This window comes from Dendrobates tinctorius, unplaced genomic scaffold, assembly GCF_039654945.1.
Source record: "Dendrobates tinctorius isolate UK_male_01 unplaced genomic scaffold, ASM3965494v1 ptg000009l, whole genome shotgun sequence".
Taxonomy (NCBI): Eukaryota; Metazoa; Chordata; class Amphibia; order Anura; family Dendrobatidae; genus Dendrobates; species Dendrobates tinctorius.
Window position 1 is genome coordinate 17883896 of NW_027361677.1, and position 17981 is coordinate 17901876.

The window sequence follows — 17981 nt, forward strand, 5'->3', positions numbered from 1 at the left end:
TGGAGGTCCCCTGAGTGAGGGCCTCCTCCGGCATACGCAACCAGCAGACAGGGACCCGGCTACACACGTAGAGGCTATATTGGCCTTAAGAAGGGTTGTGGAGGTGTCCCAGGATTTCCTAAGCAAGCTTGCCATTGAGAGTTGCCCTTAAATGGAAGAGCCGCTCTCCTGCACGTCCACTTTAGGGACTTCCCATAAGGAGCCATCTCTGTCCAAGGGAAAAAAAACGATTCCTCGGGAGGGGCCCATTACCAGCCGTGAAGGCTTCAACCCCTCCAAACATTTCATCTTATATAGAGAATTCCACTTCCTCCTCCCGTACTAACTAATCTGGTCTCTCATTCCCGTCCCGGCCCAGCCTCAAGCTGCTTAGCGGCCGTGACGAATGTAGTCACGCTCAGCCTAGAATGGCCGGAGGCGCCTTCGGAAAAGAGATAGTATTCCCAGATCTGAGGGTGGAAGTGGAACCCTCATTTTCCCAAGCATCCTCTGAGTTAGAGTTATCAAATTCACCCGAGTCAATCAGATTGCACAGGTGCTGATTTCCTCCTAGCAGGAGGGGGCTGTGGCTGAAAAAAGTCATCATAGAAGATTGGACTTCTTGTCCGAAGAGAGTTTTTATACTGTCCAGTAGGGAGGGCTGCTCTGTACATAATCCATCGTCCGTGCAGGGCTGACAAAGCTACCCCTATATGAAGAGGGAGGCCTGGAACCACACCTGGTTTATTCTTTTTAGGGTCAGAGGCCCTGTCTCCCTACGAGAGAGAGAGAAGGCATACTAAGCCACCTCCGAGACTACTCTGGACAGAAAAGGGGGGACCCACCCCGCTACTTACAGTAGGAGGGTGACGCTATGCCCACAGAAGCTGGCAGTTAGGGTTTGTTGCCATCCATGGTCAGTCAGCCACAGTCACTGTACAGATAATGGCCTTACCTGGACGCACCCGAACCAGGATTAGAATAACCGAGGTCCACTCAGCGTGTTGTGTGCTCCTCCTCCCCTCGGTCCACGGGTGAGGGTCATGTCAATCACCTCTCCCCACAGCTGAATTCCCCAACTGCTCAGCGGCTGCCCCTGCACACTCGGCGGTGCTCCGTCCTCTGACGAGAGCAGCCACGCTCAGCCCAGGAGGGCCGGTGGTTGGGGCCCCGGACCGCGCCCGCAGTCACGCGTGCGTTCCTGCCTGGCACGCAGGTGGAAGGCAAACCGGAAGTTCAGCGCCAGTCCCGACGCTACCTCTGGTGTGCACTTGCGCGCCTGGATCGCATGCCGCATGGAGGAGGACGCCGGGGAGCTCCAGGAGGACCCCGGCCGCACAGCACCGCCCCGCTTTACCCCGCTGAGGTGGCACAGGAGGGGCGGGAAAGGGTCCCGAGTACCACCAAAGTGGAGAGGGGAGCAGACTTCCTACGGAGGAGAGCAGAGCCCCCGATCGTTGACTGCCGGCGTTAAAGGTATCTGATGTTGTGCCTCCGGTCGCCGGCCACAGCAGCACTATCAGGACCTCTTCATGCCCCATAGGGGACAGGAGAAACACTGGATATAGCAGGAAGGGGAGGGTTATTTAACCTCTTGTGCATTTCCTGTACCCCATTAGGGTGGGGAGACATCCTCCGATATGGCTGTTGTGGAAGGTGACTAGAGAAAAAAATGAGATAGAGTCCTCTGAATTTAGAATTCAAACCAGCAAAGGCTAAACAGACAGCTCTGGGTTGATATTAATAGCCTGGGAAAGGGCCAGAGATTTTGCACCCTCTCCCAACATCAGCCCTTAGCTTCCCCAGAAATGGCGCATCCAAAAGCCCCCATTACTAACCCCATAGTAAGTTTGGAAATAAACACACAGCAAAAATAAAATCCTTTTTTTTTAAATTTTGTTAAAAATACTCACCTTACGCCTAATCCATTGAAGCCCTTGTCCCCTGTAAAAAAATATATATATATTAAACATATCCCTCTACTGTCCGAAGTGAAAATTAGCAATACAGTCCCACACCGTAATCCATCTCTGCAATATCTGGTTTACAACCTGAACGCTGGAGTGATGCAATCGTCCAGGCTGAATACCATGAGACAATGAGGTGCTGTGAGTGCAGCTTCAGTGACAAGCAGTGACGTCAAAGAGGTTACCGTAGCTCACTGAACATGCGTTCCCAGGCTCACTTCACTGTGAGCTGGGAAGATGAACTGCGGTGACCTCAGTGAGATCACCACGAGCACCATGAGAATTTTCTCATTGAGGTCACTGCAGTTCATCGGGCCGCTCACGGTGAACTGCGCTCACAGCAGCTCCTTGTGTCCTGCTTTTTGGTGTGAACAGTCACATCATAGCACTGTTCATGTTTAAAATCAGATGTGAGAGAGATGGGTTACGTCAAGGGATTGTATGGATTATCTTCACGTTGGACAGGTGAGGAATATGGTTGTTTAATATTTTTGTTTTGTTTTTTTTACAGGGGACATGGGCATCAGAGGATTATCTTAACATTTGACAGGTGAGGAATATGATTGATTATTTTTTTGCTTTTTTTACAGGAGACATGGGCTTCAATAGATTAGGTGTAAAGGTGAGTATAGCCGTGTTTTTTATTTTTTAAATAAATTTGTAAAGCAGGGTGTTTTGTTTTATTTCAAATAAAGGATTTTATTTTTGCGGTGTGCTTATTTCTATACTTATTATGGGGTTAGTAAAGTAGGGAAGAGTGAGGCTAAGTGCTAGATTATCTTATCACTCATTGAGGTCACCGCAGTTCATCGGGCCGCTCAGTGAGCTGCGCTCACAGCAGTTGACTGTGTCCTGTTTTTCAGTGTGAATGGTTGCATGTTGAAAATCAGATATCGCAGAGATGGATTAAGGTGTGGGACAGAATGGATTATCTTCACGTCAGACAGGTGAGGGATATGGTTGTTTGTTATTTTTGAGTTTTTCTTACAAGGGACATGGGCTTCACTGGATTGGGTTTAAAGGTGAGAATTACTGTGTTTTTTATATTTAAATTAATGTGTAAAACAGGGTGTTTTGTTTTATTTCAAATAAAGGATTTTAATCTTGCTGTGTGTTTATTTCAGTACTTAATATGGGGTTAGTAATGGGGGCACCTTATAGGCGCCTCTCCATTACTAAGCCCTGGTCTTGATGTCAGTTGACAATACAAAGGTGACATCGACCCCTCAACCCTATTACACCACTTGCCACCACTACAGGGCAAGTGGAAAGAGCCAGGCTGTTGGTAGCCAGGGAAGGGGTGCAATATCTCTGGCCCCTTCCAAGGCTAATAATATCAACCCACAGCTGTCTTTTTAGTCTTTGCTGGTTTGAATCTACAGGGGGACCCTATATCATTTTTTTTTCTGGGGTCCCTGTAAATTCACCAGGAAAGGCGATGCAAACAACTATGAGCTGTTATTAATAACCTAAGAACCTTTTGGGATATTGTCCCTTTTCCCAGATTATTAACATCAGCCCCCAGTCATGGGCTTTCCCTTTACTGGTTATGAAGATTGCACGGGAGCCCATACTATTTTTTTTTAATTGAATTCTTTATTTTGCACTGGAGGCACACAGCGGGTGCTGAATATAACTCCCATCATTGTCGCCTGGTCATGCTGATCTCAGAGAGATCAGGCGACATTGATGAGAGCTGCCTTCAGAAGCCGTCACCTAGGATCTGCACGAATTGCACTACTATACCCAGGCGCTGATATGTGTCACACAGACACATGGAATCCGCACTCATGTGAAACTCGGACACCAAACGGACACACGGATGTCACATAGATGGTACCACGGACCTCACAAGTACTGGTTTCTCCTGTACAGGAATCACCAGGACGTGTGCAGGAGGCCTATATCTCACCATTGCTGGAGCAGCAAGCTGATCGGTTGGGTATTAAGAGCATATTTTCACGGTAGAAAGGACAGAATAATTAATCTGTCTATATTTCCATATATACTATACATGGATACACAAAATGAGCAAAAGTATCAGAACAACTAACTTTACACACAGCTGAACTTGAGCATAGTTACAATGGAAAACTTTGTCACTTGCTCAAGTTTTCCTTTAGTATAGAGCAGAGAAACACAACGAACCCATAAGTGATTGCACATTTTTTTTTATCAAATATATTGCAGGTGTTTTATGATTTTAATTAAAAATGTTTTAGTGCTTTAATATTAGTATTAGTATTTGCTCACTGAATAATTACTCCCGATTATTTGTACAAGTTTTATATTAAAGCATAAAGCTTACTTTGATATCTAATGTGCAGTAAAGCACAGCAGGTAACAGAGGAGCTGCGGATCTATGAGATAATAGCGCAAAGTACAAGAGGAAATATTGGACATTTGCATATATAGTATATATGTATTTATCAAAAGTATGTGCCCCCTCCACATTACATCTATAGGAGCTTTTCTGGCCTTCCATTCTACATCCATAGACATTAGTATGGAGTCGTCCTCTCTGTAGATATAAAGCTCCTGCTCTTCTGGAAAGGATTTCTGGAAGATTTTGGAGTTGGAGTTTTTGACTCTTCATCCAGAAAAGCGTTTGAGAGATCAGACCATGATGTTGGAGGAGAGGCCGGGCTGAAAATCTCCATTACTGGTGTTGGATGGCGTTAAAGAGGTTGTTCCCTACTTTAACATTGGTGACCTATCCTTAGGATAGGTCATCAATGTCTGATCAGTGGGTGTGCGACAACCAGCACCCCCACCGATCAGCTGTTCATGGGGCGGATATGCAATACCAGGTCGCGGCCACTATCAGTAGACAGAGCAGCTCCGTAACTGAGCACTTTCCGGCGACCCGGTCATCAAGAACAGCTGATCAGCGGTGGTGCCGGGTGTCACAAATCCACCGACTCTCTTTAAGGTCTGGACACTGGCCATCTCTCGGGTCCTCTTGATCCCTATGGTCGGCTATCTCTCATGGATCCCTCATCCTCGATTCCTCTGATCAGCTCTCCCTCTCTCTCTCGATTCCTCCGATCGGCTCTCCCTCTCTCTCTCTCGATTCCTCCAAACAGCTCTCCCTCTCTCTCTCGATTCCTCCAAACGGCTCTCCCTCTCTCTCTCTCGATTCCTCCAAACGGCTCTCCCTCTCTCTCTCTCGATTCCTCCAATCGGCTCTCCCTCTGTCATGTCCGCCATGTCTGCCCTGTCTGTTTTCTCTCAAGAACTCCTGGAGCGATGTGCATGCGCATATCTTGTCTGCTATCCTGCATGTTCCCTAAAGCGGTGTGCACACTCACCTCATGTCTGAGCTGCAGGATGCCTGCGTTTCTGCTGTCTTCTGTGATCTTCTCGTCATGTCTAGAGTTCCTGATCATGTGACCTTTCCTAGGATCCTGCACTGTCTGGTTCTGCAATCATCTCGTTATGTCTGAAACACTGATCATGTGACGTTTCTTAAAGATCCTGCACTGTCTGGTTCGGCAATCATCTCGTCATGTCTAGAACTATGATCATGTGACCTGTCTAGGTTTCAGCACTGATTCTGCAGTCGTCTCGTCATGTCTGGATCTCCGATCATGTGACTGTGCTTTGTTATCCTGTGGATCTGAACCCGGAAGTGTTCCCCTGGTCCTGACCTGGAAGAGGAGGTGCTATGCCCTATATTAGACCGCCCCTTCCTAGGCTCAGGGCCTGAGTATTGTGTGGTGTCCCTGCATGGCTGCTTGGTCTGTGGGGCGCTCCCTCTATTCTGTGCCCTTGCACTCTGCTCTGTCGTGCATCTTTGCACACGCTCCGTGCTCGTATTCCGTCTCTGGTCTTGTGCCATGTCTTGTGTTGTCCTTCGTGCCATGTTCTGTCCCTGCTCTGCTTTGCCTTGTAGTCCTTGTTTGCTCTGTTTCTGTCCTCGTGTCATGTCTTGCTCTGCTTTGTGGCTTCAGGTACCCTGCCTCTGTCTCTGTCCCTGGCGTGTCTCTACACGTGCAGGCCTCCGCTCTAAACCTGTCCCTGGCGTGTCTCTACACGTGCAGGCCTCCGCTCTGAACCTGTCCCTGGCGTGTCCCTACACGTGCAGGCCTCCGCTCTGAACCTGTCCCTGGCGTGTCTACACGTGCAGGCCTCCTCTCTGAACCTGTCCCTGGCGTGTCTCTACACGTGCAGGCCTCCGCTCTAAACCTGTCCCTGGCGTGTCTCTACACGTGCAGGCCTCCGCTCTGAACCTGTCCCTGGCGTGTCCCTACACGTGCAGGCCTCCGCTCTGAACCTGCCCCTGGCGTGTCCCTACACGTGCAGGCCTCCGCTCTGAACCTGCCCCTGGCGTGTCCCTACACGTGCAGGCCTCCGCTCTGAACCTGCCCCTGGCGTGTCCCTACACGTGCAGGCCTCCGCTCTGAACCTGCCCCTGGCGTGTCCCTACACGTGCAGGCCTCCGCTCTGAACCTGCCCCTGGCGTGTCCCTACACGTGCAGGCCTCCGCTCTGAACCTGTCCCTGGCGTGTCCCTACACGTGCAGGCCTCCGCTCTGAACCTGTCCCTGGCGTGTCCCTACACGTGCAGGCCTCCGCTCTGAACCTGTCCCTGGCGTGTCCCTACACGTGCAGGCCTCCGCTCTGAACCTGTCCCTGGCGTGTCCCTACACGTGCAGGCCTCCGCTCTGAACCTGTCCCTGGCGTGTCCCTACACGTGCAGGCCTCCGCTCTGAACCTGTCCCTGGCGTGTCCCTACACGTGCAGGCCTCCGCTCTGAACCTGTCCCTGGCGTGTCCCTACACGTGCAGGCCTCCGCTCTGAACCTGTCCCTGGCGTGTCCCTACACGTGCAGGCCTCCGCTCTGAACCTGTCCCTGGCGTGTCCCTACACGTGCAGGCCTCCGCTCTGAACCTGTCCCTGGCGTGTCCCTACACGTGCAGGCCTCCGCTCTGAACCTGTCCCTGGCGTGTCCCTACACGTGCAGGCCTCCGCTCTGAACCTGTCCCTGGCGTGTCCCTACACGTGCAGGCCTCTGCTCTGAACCTGTCCCTGGCGTGTCCCTACACGTGCAGGCCTCCGCTCTGAACCTGTCCCTGGCATGTCCCTACACGTGCAGGCCTCCGCTCTGAACCTGTCCCTGGCAGGACTCTGCCTCGCCTGTCCCTGGCGTGCCTCTCTGCATGCGCAGGACTCTGCCTCGTCTGTGTATCCTGTCTAGTCCCAAGGTCCTTCCTTGGCCCGACTCTGGGCTTCGGCCTACGCTCCGCTGCTAGACTGTCCCTGGCGTGTCTCCACACGTGCAGGCCTCCGCTCTGAACTTCTCCCTGGCGTGTCTCTACACATGCAGGCCTCGCTCTGTACCCTGTCTAGTCCCAAGGTCCTTCCTTGGCCCGGCTCTGGGCTTCGGCCTACGCTCCGCTGCTAGACTGTCTCTGTCCATGGCATGCTCTTTGCATGCTCTGCCTAGTTCTTTGTATTGTCCCTGATGTTTCGTGCGCGCTTGCATATTTCGCACTAGGCTTTGCCGTACTGGCTGTACGCGTCTCTGTCCTGTGTCTTTGCCTAGCCCTGCCTTGTGGCTCCGTGCCTCTGTGCACGTGCCTGGTCGCCTGTGCCTACCTGGTGTGCCTCAGCCGTGCCGCCTCTAGCCGTGCTCGCCTGTGTGCCCCAGCCGTGTCCCGTCCAGTGCTATAGTGGTCTGGCTTCGTGGCCCCGTAGCGGTGCCGCCTCTAGTCGTGCCCGCTTGCAACTGCCATCGTCAGTACCACCTGCCGGTGCTCCCCAGCCATGTTCTCTGTGCTCTCTTGCACTTACGCTGGTTCTCGCACTGTGCCTTTTCGTGCTACTCTTGCACAAAGCCTTTGTCTCTTTTGCTGTTCTCTGTACCTCTAGTTTGCCTGCCGGATTCCATAACCTGCCGACCGCTGCCAGAGGTCCGGACCTAGATGACTGCGGCCTGATGTCCAGAGCTGATGTCTGTAGCCAGATACCTGGACCCTGTCGGTCGATGCCAGCATTTGGATTCCGATGCCACCGTACTCTGTGCCTCTCCCTGGCATGCCCCTTGGCATGCGCAGGCCACAGTCCTGTGAACCTGACCCGTTCCTGGCATGCCCCTTGGCATGCGCAGGCCACCGTCCTGTGAACCTGACCCGTTCCTGGCATGCCCCTTGGCATGCGCAGGTCTCTGTCCTGTGAACCTGATTCTGGCGCGTCCGTTGACACACACCATGTCACTAACTCTCTTGTTTCCTTGCATGGAACCCTGGCTAACTACTGGATGTCCGGATCCTGCCGATCACCCTCTGAGCTACAGACTCTGATGCCCTGGTTGATCGTGGACTGTTGTCCGGAGTCCGATGTCCGTGTACCATCTGCACGTTCCATGCCTGGACCTCAGCGTGCCATTGCACGCACCATGTTTCATGAACTCTGTGTTCACGTTTGCTGTTGCACCCTGAAGAGTTCCACAAGTCTTGGACCTTGGCGTGCTCTTGCACGCACCCTGCTTTATGTTCTGTGTGTTCACGTTTTGCACCTGTTGTATCTGAAGTCTTCCTTAATGAAGTTCCTTTGAATTAATGACTCATCTTGCCTTGTCTTGTCTTCCTGAGCCGGCCGTCTGGTCCAGCAGCCGTGGTGGCTCACCCCCTTGGTCTTGCCCCTGACACTCCCTGTATAGGGGGTGGTTCTCACTAGGTCAGCTCGCCCTAGGTGGGTGGGTGCCATGGTCCAGAGGGTCCACTCTTTCTAAGAAGGACGACTCAGCGTAAGCTGACATTTCGTCACACCCTCTCTCTCGATTCTTCTGATCGACTCTCCCTTTTTCTCGATTCCTCTGATCAGCTCTCCCTCTCTCTTTCAATTCCTTCGATTGTCACTTTCTCTGTTCCTCTAGTCCTCTCCCAAGCTGTCTCGATCCCTCTGGTCGGATCTCACTCTCTTGGATCCCTCCTCCTCGATTCCTCTGATCGGTTCTCCCACTCTCTCGATTCTTCTGATCGTCTCCCTCTCTCGAATTGTCTCGATCTCTCTGGTCGGCCCTATCTCTCGGCTCCCCCTCTTCCTCACTCAAGGTTGAGGCTTCACTCCACTGGTCTGTCCTGTGCTGGTAGTTGCGGCTATAAGCCAGATCAGCTACTTCCATACGTCTGTCCTGATACAGGTTCAGCCCCCAACTTCTCCCCTTCTCTGCTCCCTTAGGCCTTTTATAATTCTTAGCTGCAACACAGTTAACACGTGACCTTGTGTCCCGCTCTTGATTCCGCCCGACAACCCATGCCTATTTTATGGTTCCTGATTGTTCTCTTTTTGTTTTTAGAACCTCTGGCCTCAAGATGGTGAGGTTAAAGGGGTTGTCCACTACTAGGACAAGCCCTTCTTGAGCTAAATATTTGGCCCTGATAAAAATAAAATAGCCTATACTCACCTGGCTTTGTTCCAGCGGTGTTGGCTCTCGTGAGCCCAATCAGCGCTGGCATCACTGTCCCCGCCTACATAAGGATTGAACATGAAGAGGAAGTCTGTGTTGCAGCTGATCTGACTTCCCCTTCATGTTCAATTCGCACGAAGGTTGAGACAGTGACGCCAGCGCCGGGTACCACATGTCATAACCACACGAGATCCCAGAGGCCGGGAGTACCTACACCGCTGGAACGGTGCCGGCATGGGAGGGGAGTATACTTTTTTTATTTAATCCGGGCTAAACATTTAGATCAAGAAGGGGTTGTCCTCAGCTACAGAAGTCCTCTTACACACAATCATAGGAAACCCATGCCAATTCCTCACTGCCAACGTGCCTTCCTGCTTGCTGCATCAACTCCTGGGGTCCATGTGTCCACCCATGAAGCATGTTTATTATAGCCTTGCAAACTGTACCACTTGCTACATCATAAAACAAGTCATACTGACATATACCGGGATGACTGAGGCCAAAAAGAACATCATTTAGGTGTTAGATTAAGAAAGCAGTTAATGTCTTTCGGTCTGCCAAATCTGACAGGTTGTGGTAGCTCTCATGAGAAATCACTGGAACAAAGAAAACATGAGGGATATTGCTAAATTCGGGAGGACACAGGCATTGTCTTTTAGTTCTTGTGCAGCTATGAATTCAGCTATTATGTACAGAACACCTATGTATTCATGAAGGGTATAAAATAACAAACACTCCGGAGCGTTTTGGAGATTGTTGGAAATCACACGCCTGTTTATTTCTTCTGTTCTTCACCAGCCCGGAAATTTCTAAATTGGAATGATTTCTACTCTAACAAGGTCTGTGTCATATAGCTGAAAGATGATTGAAAGGTTTAAAATATGGAGTGGGGGCTTTGCCCGTGCATTTTGGAAACGGAAACTCAAAAAAAATCAATGTACCATTCCTTCTCGGAATGCATTTTGGAACCATATCGCACCCCTCGGTTTGCTAACAATGCAGTTCTTCAGGGAAGTTTCTTTCCATGAAATAGCAAAAGAAAATGGGATTAACCAAGATAGGGTCCCTATCTCCAAGGGCTCTATAGAAATTGCAAGGTCTGAATCTTTATAATGCTGTATCTATGTAGAATAATGCTCCATTTTCTAGGTTGCCGCTGTTCAACAGCTGGAACAAATGTAGGGATAATGTGGCGCCCCCAGGAGTATGGTCGCCACAGTGGCATTGCCTTCCTCCAGGGAGGGTGATGTCAGGCTTGGAAGCAATGAAGGGTCTCTCTAGCAGTTAACCATAACATGCAACACAGTTCCCACTCTGGGCCAGCAGAGGGAGCTCTGAACCAGAATTGGGTGAGGAGTGCTCTCTGAGGGCCAGGAAGGGATATTAGTCAGTTCTGTGAGGAGGCCGAAGTGTGTAGACGTGGAGAGAGAAGCTGGGAGACTGAGCGTGGTTGAGAACTCGTTCCCAGCTGGAGCGCATGATCTGGAGCCTGGTCTCCACGGTTGTATGGATACTAATGGTCCTGCAACAGAAACCAGAAGAATAGGAAGCTGTAAATGCTCTATTCCCACCTAAGACTCGGAGGCACAACAGCAACGGGTGAGCCCAGAGAAATAGAGGGCTACAGCTGTCTGCCATACGAGGTAGATCTGAGAGGAAACAAGAAGGAGAAACTTCAGTGTAACACAGTACTGGATGTACCTCAAGTAAGCGCTAGGAAGGAGACTACACAACCCATCTGCATAGAGAGATTCTTGAGTTGCTTCCAGGCTAATCAGTTCCTGTGCCATCTGTAATCTGGACCCTCGACTGCACTTACAAAGTAAAGGTAAAGAAACTACACTCCGCGGTGTCCTTGCCTTCTTTCTGCAACTTCTCCAGCACTGCTACATCTCTGTGCCAGACACTGCACCTTCTTCCCCAACACCAATCTACACTGCCCTGGGACTACAGCCCTGCCTGTGGAGGGCTACACCATCATTGCTGCACTACGCCATCTGTCCCAGAGGATCTGTCTGCAGCGTCGGCTTAACATCTTCATTGCCGAATACCACAGGTGGCGTCACGAATCATTCATTAATAAACTTTATTCCATCACTCATCACTTCATCCCTTTTACATGGGCGCCCAGGGCCATGGACCGGGTCACCGCTGCTGTGTCATTCCCCTCTGAGAGACCGGCCCGGTACCGAGTACCCCACATCCCTGGGAAGGCGACCCATTTGCGTGTTTGTTAAGTAATCCCTGCATGTGTTACTCGAATATAGCATGCCGAAGACCCTCGGTTAGCACCCGAGCATGGTCAGATAACACCTTATCCCAGCACGTCTGCTCATCACTAGTGCCTAACTCTGTTATGCCGGTATCCAGTAGCGTAGCTACCAGGGGGGCAGAGGGTGCGGTCACCCCGGGCCCCTTGCTCTGAGGGGGCCCATCCAGAGCTACTGCCACTGGATGCGCCACCTGAGTTGTAATCAGGGTTACCGGTTAGGGGCCCACTCAGATTTTTTGCCCCCCCTCCCCGAGCTGAATCCCTAGCTACACCTCTGCTGGTATCTAATAAGATGGATGACTTATTTTTTTTCCCTAACATCAGTGAAAAAAGGATGTATGAGGGCTGAGGGACATTTTTCATTCTGATCTCCTTTCGGCTTTTATGAAGTTCCTTTACTGTCATCTTCGATTAAGATTGTGCTTTGTCCCCATTTGACCCTTATTTATTTTTTTTTAACACTTGGGCACGATGTGTACCAAGCTTGCAGCCCGGATAATACCGAATGCATCCCAGACACACATGCTAAATCTTCATAATGTATGGGAGAAGTGTGATAGATTTGTAGAGATCTGCGGCTGCTTTTATGCCCACCGACGGTTACTTTACGGGAAACATATCATTGCATTTTACAACGGGGGATAAATCCACAAATAGCGGCGTGGCTTTATGCTTTGTTTTTCATGCAGAGGACGAGCGGGAAATCAGGAGAAGAAAAGAACGAACTGACAATTTATTCTTTCCCTACTTAACCAGGCTTAATGATGTGGCTTGGAGGAACAACCAGATCGCTGCTCCGGGAATGGAGCAGCAGACACTTTACTTAATGCAATCTTAATTCTTTCCCCAGTGATGCAAAAGGAATTCAAGAAGAGACCTTGTACAGACCATGATGGCACGTGATACCAGCTTGGCCGGGAGACTCCGAGCGGCAGATGATTGGCACTGGGGGAGTTATGGGCATTGAGCCCCAGTCTCATTCTATCCTTCTAATAAGAACCAAAGAATACTCTATCGAAAGTGCAGACCACGTAAAAAGCAGGTGGCCATTGATGGCATTTTAGTCATTAAGTCACCATATCTGTTATGTCTTTTTGAGCCCCTAAGGTGTATATTAAAGAGATTTTCCAGGCTTAAAGAGAACCCACCACCAGTTCAAAAGTTTCCATTTTATGCACATATTTTATTTCCTTTGCTTCCCTGAGTATTAAGGTTTTTGTTTTGTTTTAATCCTCCATACGTTTCCAGAGATATAGCCCTTTATTTTTAAGCCAAAGGGGAGTTGCTGACATCATGATTATGCAAAGCAGCCTTAAGACACACTCCCCCGAAGAACCCTGTAAGTAAATCCCTCTTGTAAGAACTAAAAAAAAATAGCACTAAACAGAAAAAGCTCATTTCTAGAAGTGGGTTGCTGATTTTTGAAAAAAAAATAGATAAAAAAGGACACTGAGGAGGTCAGTGGGACTAAAATAAACCCAATTATTGTCCACTCTTGACCTACTGATAGGTCATTGTTATCTGAAAGAGGGGGCATAAAAAACTCAAACTTTCTCTATTATTCAAGCTGCTAACCCAAGGGGCACCACTTGGATCCATCGTACAACAGATGCCGCACAGGACGGGATTGCGAGGGCACTTGAGGAAAGACTGTCAGGTCTAGAGAATAGTTAGTGTAGTGATGGCTTGTTAACAAATGCGATTTTCTCGTACAAGTTCTGTGTTTTTTCACGGGTAGCACTTGTACCTATGATAGTTTACAGTGCAATTCACATGTCAAGTGGTCAGTGGAAAATATCGGAGGCATATCCGAGTTTCGGATCAAAATCGGCAATGTAAGTGTCAGGATTCCTTTGCTCAGTGTATCTTGGACGCGGTGACTGACAGCTCAGTCATCCAATCTGGTCCAGGGGCGTGCTGAACTGTCGGTGTTTTGATGGATGGTTCAGCCATCCAGACTAAGTCTTTTTTCAGGTGTTCCTTGTTCCAGGTGATTGCCTGGCTACTTAGAGGAGCTGTCAGTTCCAGACCACTGCCAAAATGTACCATCAGCTCAGTGGTTTGTCTTGTATTTCTGTGCACCCTTTGTTTATCTATCCCTGTCTGACCTTGGACCTCATTCTGACCATCCATTTGCCTAGTCCCTTTGCTCTGATACGCTATTTTCCTGGTATTTTGACCTCGGACCATGACCCGACTTCTTCTTTGTCTTCTCCCTTTAGATAAATGCGTGCTCTCTTGGTACCTGAACTTTTGACTACCCTGCCTGTCTGTGGGTAGTGACTCCTTCACAGCAAGTTTATGGGTCCATGAAAAAAAATCAGATCACACGCAAATGTTATTTTATGTCCATAGTAAGTTATAGATCACGAAGGGGTTGACCAAATTGATATATAGTTTAGCAGGAAAGTGATCAGTGTAACCTGGATTCTCTTAGTGGAAAACCTTGTGCCATCCGAGTTTATGAGTCCAATAGGTGGTCCTACTCAATGACCAAGCAAGCCCACCCATTGGACTTGTTAGGCGTCAGATTCCTGCAGTGACACAACATGAATCCAGAGCCTCACATGCTGCTCTGCAGCAAGCCATTCCTGAGGCTGTGTCCCTCTGCTGTTTCACTGAGCATGCTCACGAGATGATCTCCCACTGGAGGTCAGGAGTCACGTGCTCAGGTCCTTCTCCAGATCTGATTGGTCCATCTCAGAGATCTGGAAGGTCCCGGCAGCGCATGGCTATAAAAGGCCCGCATGGCCGCTCGGCCATGCGCTAGTATAGACACTAGATGCTAACTGTGTGTATGATGATGGATGTATGGACTTGCAAATGACTCATTATGATTCCCCTCCCTCTGATATTATGTATGTGGACAGGGAACTAGTGTCAGAGTCAGCGCCAGTCAGTGGTACGTTACAGGCCATGGTCTCCATCTTCACAGTGCTAGCGTCCGACGGTGCGCCTGTCCGGGCATTGTCGTATTGCGGCTAGTTTAGTCGCCGCGCTGCAGTCAGCAACAGTTGGGGCGTTCGCGGTAGCGACGCCGCACGCACGGTAGGTCAAGACGGACTTTGACCTAGAGTCTAGGGCCTAGTCCTGTGACCGATTACCGTGTGTGCACACCGCCGAGTCCTGTGAGGTCAACAGGCTCGGTATTCATGTCTATGTTTAAAGCGTCTCTGTGAGCAACAGGGTTCGCTCCGCGCACAACGGGTGACGTTCAACCCGCGTGTATTATACCGCTCTTCTAGCCCTATGACATGTAGACTGGTCACTATGTTCATTGTCACAGATTCCCTTTACGCTATCCCACCTGGATTAGAGACTGGGCAACATCTAGTGACACGATGCAAGCCCATTTTAAGGTATAGTATCTATAAGAAGGTAAAGTAGAAGAATACATCTACTATACACCATGCCTATGCAGTCTGTACAATACTTTCATTAAAAAAGCGCTTTACTCACTCTCCCTGGGTCCAGAACTAAGTCTCCACCGCTGCTTACAGTATCTGTTATTGTGTGCAGCGCTGACAGCACTGCAGCCAATAACTGAGCTCAACGGCACCGAGCGGTCCGTGCTGTCAACTCCGGCCGCTGAGCTCACTGATTGGCTGCAGCACGTGATGTCAACGCTGCAGACAATAACAGACACTGAGAGTAGTGTTGGAAACTGAGCTGAGTATAACCCCGCCCACACCACTGATTGGCAGCTTTCTGACTATGCATAGTGTACCCATGATGCATCCAATCAGTGGTGGGGGCGGGGTTGGACTACATGGCAGCAGGATTAGTAGTCCTCTAGTGATAATCTACTGATAAAAAAAATGATTTTATCAAAACTACAGCAAAAAGCCCAGTAAGTGACATAGCTGGAAACAGGGATTCTTTCTCTACAATATGCTGCTCTCAGATCAGGTGGAAAAAACGTGGCGACATATTCCCTTTAAATGGAGCTCACTGATTAATAAAGAGGGTGCAATTCAGTGGCTTTTGGTGGCAGCTGGTAGATGAGGTTTGGCCCCTTTTTAACTCATTTGGGCTATCCCTCCTCATTTAGGATTGGGTCAATTGACAGGGCAACAAAATTCACATTAATCAGAGGTACATGGAGAGTCATCGCCTGGTTAGCATTCCGTTCACAACCAGACCCAAGTCATCCGAGGTCTTCTGCAAGAGATAGGCTGAGCCCTATTATCACCACTACTACTGTGATGATGATGATGATGATGGAATCATGCTCCCAGCCTTATATCATCAAATAGATTTCTAAATATTAGCAGTAACAAAGCAACTTCATTTCTACACACAACACATAAAAGCGCCAGGGATCCGTTCTGCGCAACGCTAGCGTACTACTGCACTCTGCTGGCACAACTTCTTATATATGAGAGTTTTAGGTTTAGGGGTTTTTTTTCTGCATTACTGGCTTATGAACTAAAAGTGGTTGCTTGTAGATTTAATTTAAGATTTTATGACATTTTACGTGATATTTTAGGATAATCGGCAGGATAGGTTCTGGCTAACCTTGTAGATGGCTCACGTCTGAGCCGCGGGTTTAGGATCTGATAATAGTTGGGGCAGCGGTCTTCTACTTTATTATGCAGTGTAGCGGATTTACATTTATTTAAAATAATTTTTGCATTTTTTTGTATGGGAGTTAATGAAAAATATTTGCCGGTACTTCACTTGACCATCCCTGGAAAACTATGACGTGCTGACGTGATCATTGCCACGCTTACACTAACTGTTGTGCAACTTGCCTGGCATTTTGCACCTTCGAGAGATCCAATATCGGCTTTAGATCCATCTTGTGTGCTTTATGAAAATACAGACTGTTAGGCTGGGGTCACACGAGTGGGAATTCACTCTCTGAGAGAATCTGATCGATTATGGTAATGACACGCTGATCAGATGGTCAGCTTAGTGTGATCCGATTCTGTAGGATGATCTGGCACAAGTGAGAAGATGGAGAACAACATTTTTCCGTCTTCTCCATTGTGTGAGTCAGTTGGAAATCGAACTGCACTTGGATGTCATCCGAGCGCGGTCAGATGTTTTCCACGCACCCACAAACTTGAATGAGTGAGTGCGATTTGATTTGAGCTGCAATTCTTTTCTCATGCCGAATCGGTATGAGACAAAAACGCTAATCAGCACTGCCCCATAAAATAACATTGGTCTGAGTGCCAGCCGATAAAACGTTGTGTGTGCTAGCCCTCAGAAACATATTATCAGTTAAACTATCAAATCATTTTATTAAAAAAAAAAAAGAAGGGGGGATGTAAAGGGTTTTCCCAAAATTGCAACTATCCTGAGAACAAAAGAATCAGAACTGCACATGCTTGGTCTCCAGTCTGCTCATTGTCAATGGGACTACCAGAAATAGCAGAACGCTCTATGCAGCAATCTCCAGCAGTCCCATAGTCCATGAATGGAATAGGGTCAAGCATCTGCATCTCTGCTGCATTAAAGAAGAGTTGTTGGGGTTCCGGAGCCTCATCGTCAGGACTGCTGGTCGCCCTTAGTGATCAGCAAGTTATCTTTAAGAGTTCAATTTTAGAAAATAAAAAAGATATAAAACAAAAGAAAAAAAAAAAAGTCATCACAAAATAAACCATGAGTAGAAGAATTAAACATTCTGAATGCGCTTCCAAGGTTAAAAGCAGGAACATTTGGCACCAGTGCTGAGTTTTTGCAGTCCCCATTATAATCGCTGCCTCCAGGTGACATCAGACGAGTTCCGAGGACAAGTTCTATTTAGTCAGCAGTCACTTTCATTGACATAGCTTGCTCGGTTTTTGCAAATTAGCATTTCAGAAGCACCGTGCAAACTAATTAGTATATAATGTTTCTAAAGGGAAAAAAAATTTATTTATCTATATTATTCTTTGTTTTCTATTATTTTTTCGCTATTGACCATAAACTGTGAATATAGGAATAAGTGTTGTGTTTGTGTATTCAAGATATAGTCCTCAACACCAAGAAGGAAAAGTCATGAACTATGGAAATCACAGGATGGACGTTACTGATCTGAAAATGATGGCAAAATAGAAGCAAAGTTTTCGAAAGTATCGAGTATGAACATTAAGGGCAGAAATCCAAGTACTTTCAGCCTTGGTTGCTATCAAAGTGGCCTGGCATTGTCACGTTAAAAAAAATGGTACCTGGGACACTTTGGAGAAAGAACCACCCCACTGGTTTCACGACTAGATCATTGTAACGTCGAGCTGTTAGTGCACCTGGAATTTAGACTAGAGGGGTCCGGCTACCGTACATTATACCACCCAACATAATAATACTAGGTGTAGGACCAGTGTGACTTTCCCTCGTGAAGGCCTCTTCATGATGTTGCCCAC

The 17981-nt window shown here is 48.6% G+C and overlaps 1 long non-coding RNA gene across 2 annotated transcripts in view; it reads left to right on the forward strand.

The window, feature by feature from the left end:
* Nucleotides 1–12778, forward strand: part of LOC141096522 (uncharacterized) — a 189674-nt gene extending 176896 nt beyond the window's left edge. For both annotated transcript variants that reach the window (XR_012233703.1, XR_012233704.1), the window contains one exon: nt 12482–12778. This is a non-coding gene — a long non-coding RNA (uncharacterized lncRNA). The remainder of the gene's footprint in view (nt 1–12481) is intronic.
* Nucleotides 12779–17981: the final 5203 nt, after the last annotated feature.